This window comes from Phaethon aethereus, assembly GCF_964289735.1.
Source record: "Phaethon aethereus genome assembly, chromosome: 5".
In the NCBI taxonomy this organism is placed as follows: Eukaryota; Metazoa; Chordata; class Aves; order Phaethontiformes; family Phaethontidae; genus Phaethon; species Phaethon aethereus.
In genome coordinates this window covers 27,384,200-27,393,516 of record NC_138579.1, presented here as the reverse complement: position 1 = coordinate 27,393,516, position 9,317 = coordinate 27,384,200, and positions in this window count along the sequence as shown.

Sequence of the window (9,317 nt, the reverse complement as noted above, 5' to 3'; positions counted from 1 at the left end):
CAGGACGCCAAACTTTTCAGGCACATTTGTTAGCAAGTTTTGTCCGAAAATGTATATAATTTTTTCCTGAAAACTTCAAGACATTTTGTTTAGACATTTTCTAAATGAAGTAGCTTGGCTTTCAACATGACAGTTTCATCTCAAAGCTAACGTATCTTTTAAATTTTTTTTAAATGCTAAATAATATGAAACGTTTGGGGTTCGAATTGACATTTTTATTTTATTTTCTGAAAGTATCCCCCAAGTTTTCCATTTGGTTTGAAAGGGCAGGTCTCCCCCTTCCCCCTGTCTGTGTGGGGATGGTTAGCAGGTGATGAAATCCATTCTCCACGTTGTGCCAGGAGTTCAGGGAGCTCTCCCAGGACTCTCCTCTCCTTGCTGGGACACTGCCTTGGATACCCGCACTCCCCTCCATTGCCTGACCCCTATCCCTCCCTGGGGTTTTACTCCAGTGCCCTGTTCCCCCATCCTGGGAATAAAAGTGGTGCTTTCAAGGCTGCCTGTGCCTCTCTGGCCCCCACACCACATTTTCCATTCATGCCAAAGATTAATTTCTGACTTCAGTGACTGACAATGTCCCAAGGGGGGAAAAATGGAGCAGGCTGTGGAAGAAAGAGATGCAGGCTGCAGGAAGAGGGGACACAAAATCAGGGGTCTGTCTGTTCGGTATCAGTAGCCCCCAGAGGCTGCCCTGGCAGGGCAAGGGGGTGTGTGGGGCTGGCTCTGGGGTACATCCAGTCCCCCAAAACCCTGTAGAGCCCCTGGGGGACTACACACTCTCAATCACACCCTCATGCCCTGGCCTGGCTGGGGGTCAACCAGGGCAGCCCGGGTGCTTGGTACCTCCATCAGGAGCATCAGGATGCTCGTCTTCTTCTCCCACCCCACCACTGGCCCAGGATGGGGAGAAACCTGCATTTCCCTCCATCAGCTTCCCAGTGCAGCTGACACTGCCGATTGCTATGGAAACCCAGGGGATGTGGAACAGGGGACTCTGCCCGGCTGGGAGGCTCCCACCACCCCCGGGAAGGGGTCTCACAGGAGGAAGGGTGATGTGGTGAGGCTGGGTGCCTCTGCTGGGGTGAGCCCAGGGCCAAGTCCCTGTGCAGAGGCAAAGAACAAGTGTCTGCTCACCCTCCCCATCCCACTGAGCACCCCAGCGGGTCTGAGGTGCCAGTTATTGCCTACAGAGGATCCTGTGCTTTTCCTCTCTGTCTCTGCAGCAGTTGTGACAAGAGCTCGCGGCAGAAAAGCACCTCCCTCGCCAGCTGGGGACCGTTGCCAGATTTCGGCTCCACCAGCCTTTCTTCCCTCAACGACATACAGAGGTTTGTTCTTAATACATGCAGCTCAAAGGCTCTTCTGTTTCACTTTCTTGTGAGGACTATCAAAGTGCTTGCAGATTTTTTTTTTTTTTTTTAAATGTTTAGCAGCTTTTAAGAGGAGTCCCAGAACGAGCGAGAGGCTCTCATCAGTCACCAGTTCTGCCTCCCCCTCTGAGCAGCAGAAAGGCAGCAGAGAGAGAAATTACCTTAATTAGCAAGCTGGTGCCCTGCTTCCTTTCTCTCCCTGCCCAGACCCCAGCAAAAGGCCAGGAGCATCCATCTGGGGCACCGAAATCTGCCTCTGATGGCAGTACCTCCCTTGGCTAGGCACACGTATCTCCTGGCAGCCCCGTGAAACTTTGAGGAAAACACATACAACTTTCTTCTGCAAAGAGACCAAACCAGCTTTATCTACCCTAGGTATGTTCATAGCCCTCTTTCCTCTTCATATCGCTTAGCTGTTAATGCAGGCAGACGACTGCTGCAGCAAGTGCTCTTATCTTGGTATTACAGGTCATGAAGTGACATGAGCAAAGGTTGTGAGCAGGCCAGTAATGTTAAGATGAGGTTATCTGTGTAGGCAGTCTCTGAAACAGGGCAATTGCATGGCCTGTACTGGCATCATCAGCCAGAAACATATCGGAGAGGCACACGCAGAGGGAGTATTAAGCTTTTAAGGCCATCCAGGTTATGTTCCCCACCCCTGCTTCCCTTACTCTCCTTTCTCTAGGATAAATTCATACAGAGAAAATCCTTTCCAGTGCTGCTGGCTCTGCCCGTGATGCACACATGAGGCTGCTTGTGACCAGAATACCCAGCTCTGCGGTGACTGCTAATAAAATGGACCCCCAGGGAACCTGCCATGCCAAGGTACTGGCCGGGCAGCTGCACAGACCCGAGCTGGGGAGAGGAGGCTGGTGCTCAGATCAGACCCGAGAGGCTTTAGTGAGGCAGGAGCTGACTCACCACGCTGCCTGAGGCAGGGAAGAAGCGGGAGCAAGCCCCAGGGATGGACAAATGCTGCCTGCAGCCCTTGCTATGGGGAGGTGTGGTGCCCCTGGCACCAGTCTGGGAGAGTAGGAAGCCAGAAAGGGAGCTGCTCCCTGGCACTCAGCACCCCATTTTTATTCAAAAAGGTGGGTGTCATTTTGACTCGTCCCCGAATCCTGGCTTTGATGTGACAACCTGTGCAGGGAGGTACAAAAGAAAGGGGGGAGATGTAGAATATGCTTCTTGCCTGAGCCAGGGTTGTTAGACTCCTATAATTAACGACTGCGGCTCTCCTAAGAAAGATCCCAGCTGCTTTGCTCTGCTGCCTGCACCATCAATTTTTCTCTCACGCAACTGACACGCACCAAAACTCATTCCTGTGAGGAAGGGAATGAGTATGTATAAATCAAATGCATCCGGAAAACATGAGCAGGAGGGGAGGGGGCAAAGTGAGCACAGACTCCAAAGCAAGCGACACAAATCAGCATCTGTGGGAGGATGCTATCAGGGTCCCCTGGGCCACAAGAAGCTTGCAGGGTCAAGTATAGCAAGCCCTTCACACCTGAGCATTAGGCGAGGAGCTTAGCCAGTGAGCAAGACCTCTCCCTGCCCAACGTAACGTACGCTGGGCAAGGTGTGCCCTCATTTTGTCTTGAGATAAACAACTCAATAAGCAGTCCTTCTCCTGAACTACTTTGTGTTTGGACCAGCCCCAGGGGGGCTAGGACTCCCCTTTCCCCCCCTGCCCAAGTCCCATCTTTAGGAAGCCCTTCCAACCTGACACTTCTAGTGGTCTCATCTGCCCTGTAAAATTATCACATCCAGCACAGATCAAGAGGACATCAACCTGCAATGCCCACCATATTGTGGAAGAGGGCATCCTCAAGCAGCAGAAGTCTGTCCCTCTTTTCAACAGAAGCCTTTACTCGTTTGGAAAACTAGCCTATGCTCCTAAGCATGTAATACACTCACCAAGGAGCTCTCTACACCCTTGCTTGTCAGATCCACGGCCTTTTCTCCCAGCCAGCGGGGCCCAGTCCTTGAAAAGCAGGTAATTTTTCAGTCCTTTGGCAGGTCTGGTTTTCACCTCTGAAACTTCGGCACTTTCTGTTTGCTTGAGGGTCCTTCCCTGCAGGCTGTCGCCATCCAAAGTTCTGCCAGTGCAAAGCAGAGCAGGTCAGTGGCTTCATGGATCTGGCACCCCCACAGCTGTACCTCATGGGGACAGCTGCCCAGTGGACATGACCATGGGCACGTACTCAGCATCCCCTGTTCCTGGGCAGTGGCTGCCCACTCCCTGTTCCTCCATCTTGTTCACTTTTCTCTACATGACCTACACCCCATCCCTTCAACAATTCTTGTCCCAGGTCTCGTCAGATTCTTTTGCCTCTCATGATACCTGGACAGCTGTAAATGCCCTCCTGCCTTCTGACAGCCACATCCATCCGCAAACGTGTGCTTCAGTGGCGGAGCTGGGGGGGAGCCTCAGCACACACCTCCTGTTGCCTTACAGCCCTGAGCATCTCACTGGGCTGTTTACCCTTCTCCCATACCAGCCCATTTTGTCTTTGCTCTCTCACGGTGCTAGAATTCCATTTGATTTGCAGACACAATTTTCTCCTGTGTAATTCAGCTCTGCCCTGTGAATTGGCTCTGCACTGATACCTTTTTGCTTAGCTTGAAGAGGATTAAGTAACTTCTTTCACCACGGCAGTCCTATTTCTGGCCTGTGCCCGTTATCTGGGAACACAGGACAGCGGCAGCAGAGAGAAGTGTTCTATTGAGGCCGGAGGATCTGCCAGGCGGTCCCACTGCTTCCCTGCTCCCCACTAAGCTCTTGCAGGCACTGGTAGATAAAGTTCTGCTAACAATAGCATTGCCCCATTATTTCCACTTCTGGCAGAAATTCTGAACTGAATTCTCTTTTCCAAATGCTATTAGCTCTTCCCTGAAAACTTTCTATATTTAACACAAATCTTCCAGGTCTGAAGTTTGCGGCAAGTGTGTGTGGGTAGGCAGGGAGGTAAGGGGAAGCCTGCCACGCAGTCTGCTGGACACACTGGCCAGATCATGGCCACCCTTGCCTAGACGCAGCACAGGATGCCGGTAAGAAGTGACCCTGTGTACCAGGAGAGGTTGAACAAGGGGCTGTGTCGCTCCCTCAGTCAACGCCTGCTCAGCTGCTATGGACACAAGGGGAAGAGCCTAAAGCCACCCTGGCTGTGCAGCTCTGTGAGCCACTGCAGCAGGGCTACAACTGAGCCCACAGGCAACCCTCCTTACGGTTCTAGCCCACGGCACAAGCCTGCCAGCCTGCAGTAGTCGATGTCCCTGCTCTCAGGCTGCCATGCAGCAGGTCTGCAGGGCACACTGCTACCCACAGCAGCTGAAGGGCAGCCACAATTTCACACATGGGCACATACAGCAAACCTTCCTCTATACTCACTACAACAGCGCCTCACAGAGCCAAGCCAGCGCAGTCTGGCACCAGGAGCACATCCTCTGGCAAACTTCTGCCCATGCAAGCCATGCAGAGTTTGTCCCAGTGCTCAGCACCTCAGCTCAAGAGTGAGGACACCACATCTCAGAGACCATTCTCGGTGTCTTCCAAGCGATAGCTCCCAACCAACCCCTGACAGTATGTCCAGGCAGTAATTCTCCCAGCGCAAAATCCTGCAATTTCAGCAACATACATCACTCTCTGGTCTATTGTTCTCTCCTTGATGAGGCAACACAAACCCAGGCTGACTGTCATGTGCAATCAGTGCTGTGGTAGACTGCAGCAAGGAAGAGAGTTGTGCTTGAGCAGCACCTGCCTCACCTGTTCTGAAGACCACATCTGCCTCCATGCTAAATCCTAAGCAGACAGCTTTATTGTCCTCTGCTTCACCACCAGTGAAAGGCTAGTGGGGCAGATGTGGAAGGACAGCTCTACCACATCCTGTGCAAGGATGACTCTATTGCATCAGGCTAGAACAGTGCAAGACACAAGCTTTTTCCCTCAGTAACCAAGATTAGACTGTGAGTAAGAGGAATTAGCTAAAGGTCAAGCCAGCTAGAACAAGAATAATGAACACAGGCTTAAGGAACAGCTGTGTGCAATTGCTCAAAGTACAGCAGATTCTGTCCTCTTTTTGACTCAGGGGCTGGGAGAGACAGAGATGTTAGCAGTGGCCAAGAGCACTTCTGTCCGGGATGCTGCAAGACCCATCATACAGCAAACACCTGGTTTCTCTGCCCTGCATCCCCTGAATGGCACATTAAATGGGTAAGCATCACCTTTGATCCCTAGCTCTCTGACGGGCATGATCTCCTGGAGCAGTCCAAGCTGCCCCCCCCCCCCGTGCAAGAAGGTCTCTCGCTCCTGAGGTTAATGTGACTTGCCCTGGCGCCTCAGGTCCCAGCAGACAAAGGCTTCTCCTCGACAGTCTTAGACCCTGTAATTAACCCTTGGCCCTTTGGACCAAAAGGAGCTGGGATGCGTTGACCTTTGGAAACCATTGGAAAGTTCAATTAACTTCAAGGGCCTTTTCTGGGAGCGTTAGTTGAGGAAACAAAGAGCACAGAGAAGTGCTGGAACATTGTCATCAAATTGTTCTGAATGTCTCTATTTTTAGAAGGGGGAAGGAGAGAAGGAGCTGAAGACAATACCTCAGAGCCCCAGTGCACAGGATGGCGGCAGTAGTCACAGGCCTCTCTTGGCCCCAAGCCTGAGCCAGAGGAGGAAAGGGGGTGGTGGTGATGGTAAGCATCTTTTTTTTTCTTTAATTTTTTTTTTTTTTTTTTTTTAAGATATGAAGTTCCATTTTCACCACCCCACCCCCATGGTCAGAAAATGAGACCCACAGATAGAGCTGAAGATAATGGCAGGTTGCCATGGAAATGTGCATTTAGTCTCACTGTTTCCATGGCAACTGAAAGACATACCATTCTGTTCCTCTGAAGGATGCCAAAGGTAAATGAGCACTGATTAAAACAGGGGCACAAACTTGGGCTCTAATCAACCACAAAGACTAGGGCCATAAACTCTTATTGCTCAAGCAGGAAATATTAAGAGCTGTACAAGTGCTGGGAGGGCCAGAAGCAGGAAGCACTGCACACAAACTGTTCCCCACAGGGCAAGGAATCACAGCCTTGGAGTAATGGCCCATATTGCTGTTGTGAACAGCTTCATTTCTGTCCACAGCTGGATGCTAAACCCACTGCAAGTCCATGATCTACTGAGCTGTTTCCTGGGCAGGTATCTGGCAGTTGCAGCCTAATCCTGGAAACCACACTGAGCAAACATATTCCTCAGAACCCAGCAAAATCCAAACTGCACCATTAATCCTATACCTAGCCCCTAACAGCATTTGGTTCAAGGATTCATCCTCTTTAAAAAAAAAAGGCAATAAAAAGATTACCCAAATGGAAGAGTTTGATACAATACAGGTGGCTGCAGGTTCTTCTCACCAATGCGGTCTCCTTGAATCGTGGTCCTTTTTCCAGGCAGGCTGACAGTCCTATCAAACACACCATACGCAATGTTATCCCTTGCTCTGCTGCCAGTCTCTCCGGCGGCTACGGCCCATTCCAGAGGAGCACGGTGAACGCTGGGTGAGCATTTGGGCTGGTGTGCCTGAAAACAGGCAATGAGAACGAAGCATCAAAATGGTGCACGTCCTATCACACCCTCTGCTAATGAACCCAACTGTTGTGTTTTCTGGCCAAGAGCGTGTGTGGTTTGGTCCTCAAGAATGTGTTGCAGCAGCTCATCCTGGACCTATAGCCTGCTTGCTCCAAATTCAATAAACTCCTCTGGCCAGTCCCAGCTATGGGTGTGAATGGTGGGGTTTATACCACTCTTTTTTACTTCCAGCTGCCAGTGGATGTTCAAAACGCTTGCAAGGCTGAAGACAGTCTTGATACAAAAGCAGTTGCCTTCACAGTATGGGACACAGACAAGAGAAGCCTTCTTTCATGCACTTCTGCCTTCCTGTTATTGCCTCCTCCACCATTCAGTGATTCTTCCCCCAAATGCTGGATTTAGGCAAGCCCTACAAAAGCAGGAAAACATACTGCTGCGTGGGAGCAGCAGAAGCCCCAGTGGGTGTCATCCGGGGGTACTAGCTCCTCACCCCTAGCTATCTTCCTGACTCACTCAACAGCTCTGTACAGACATAGAATTTCACAAGGGAAAGGACTGAGCTTAAAAAATTTTGCAGATTAAAATCTTGGGGTGAGAGGGGCAGTTGTTCCCCTAACATCCACCCTATGCTGGCCCTTGGTCTTATAGGAGCCACTCACCCCCAAATGCTCTTTGTAGCAACTAATACCACACAGAAGTCCACCAAGGTGAGCATGGTATTCCCATGCATATCCTTAAACCATGAGAAAAGGGGCATGACAAAAAACTGCCATTTCTTTACCACTGCCTGGCTTGAAACTTGGAAGAGGAACCCACAGTTAATAGGCGATGGTAGATAGATTGGTAGATACCCAATTTGAAGAACAGAGCCAGAGTCACAGGCTGAGGATATGCTGGTCATCTACTAACAAGTCCCTGCAGAGCTCCAACAAGCCCTCACCAAAGCGAGGATTTCTATTCCATCCTCTTCTACCTGCCTGTCAGTGACACTGATGATTGTGCCCTTTTCCCTTGAAGTTTCGTCTTAACATAGGTTTCCATAAATATCTTTCTTGATCATTCATTGTCAGGTGGGTGAACTGAGAGAATCCTCCTTCTTCATGTGGGAGCAGAGAAAGATTTTCCACTGCAGTTTCTCATTTGCAGTGAAGTCAAGGCGGCACCTCCAGCTCCGTACTCCTGCTTTTTCTCGGTCATTCAGTACAAGGGCTCCCATCTATTCCCACACTGTAGGCATCTCACAGGCGTGCTTTGGCAGCCCCTCACAGCTCAGGCAGAACAGAATTCCCCATCTAATCCTCTTGGCACCATTGGTTTTGCCCCACAGTCTACTGAGTGCCACCATTGCCCCCTAAGGCTATTCACTGTACAAATCTTGACAGTTTGGGGGTTTTTTTTTTCTTCCATAGGAGCCAGGATCTAGCCTTTTCTGCCTACACAGCCAAAATTCACCAAGGTCCCCTTCACCCCTCCTCTGCTAACACAGCCCGCTTTGCTGAATTCCTAGACATAGACAGAAGTTTTCAGTTTCGAATGTACTGACAGGCTTTTTTAAGAGTCAGGAAGACTCTGGAGGTGACAGACAGCCCTTTGCACCCATTCCCTATTGGAACCTGCAAGCCTAGTAGCTTTGGCCAGCAGATTATAGCCGCTCCCAGGAAGCGGGACTAGGAAGCCAAGAGCAACGTATACAGCTCCTAGCGATTTCTCTGATCTAAAGACCACACTGCTGCAATACCAGATGAATTCAGCTCCAGCCTGCCTCCAAAACAGGCAGCTGCAAAGAAACTTTTGTTCTTGCCTAGGTCCTGCAAGGAGCAGATCCAGCCTCACCCCAGACAGAAGTCGAAATATCCATGCATGTCCATCACAGCGATTCCCAAGGAGTAAGGGGTCCACCTAGTGCAGTTAGAGCAGTACTGCCAGAACCGCAGGCACAGCAAGCCACACATGCAAGCTTCCCCTGCGAGCACAGCATAGCTGCCGGCGATGCTGGTGGGGACCCAAAGCCTCACCCTCTGAGACAAATTCTCTGAAAAGGGTGGCATTCCTCATGGACAGCACTTGCTTGATTTACTTCATCAGTGTAGAGTGAGAGAAGGCAGGCTGAACAGACACGGCACATTTTCATTTAGTAAGAACAGTAATACAAAATGAAGGCTGCATGCTTACAGTGGCTGAAGGCAGGCTTTAGTTTAGGGGAAAAAAAGCCTTGGTAGCTGCTGGTTTGCTACCTCCCCAGCCCTACTGCTGCACTTTTATTTCCCATAAAAGATCCCAAAAGAGACTTGACGAAGGTCAGACTCTGTGAAACGGATCAAGAATGGAGCTGTACTGGTTCAGAAAGCAGTTCCTCCTACCAACTTTCATTGCTC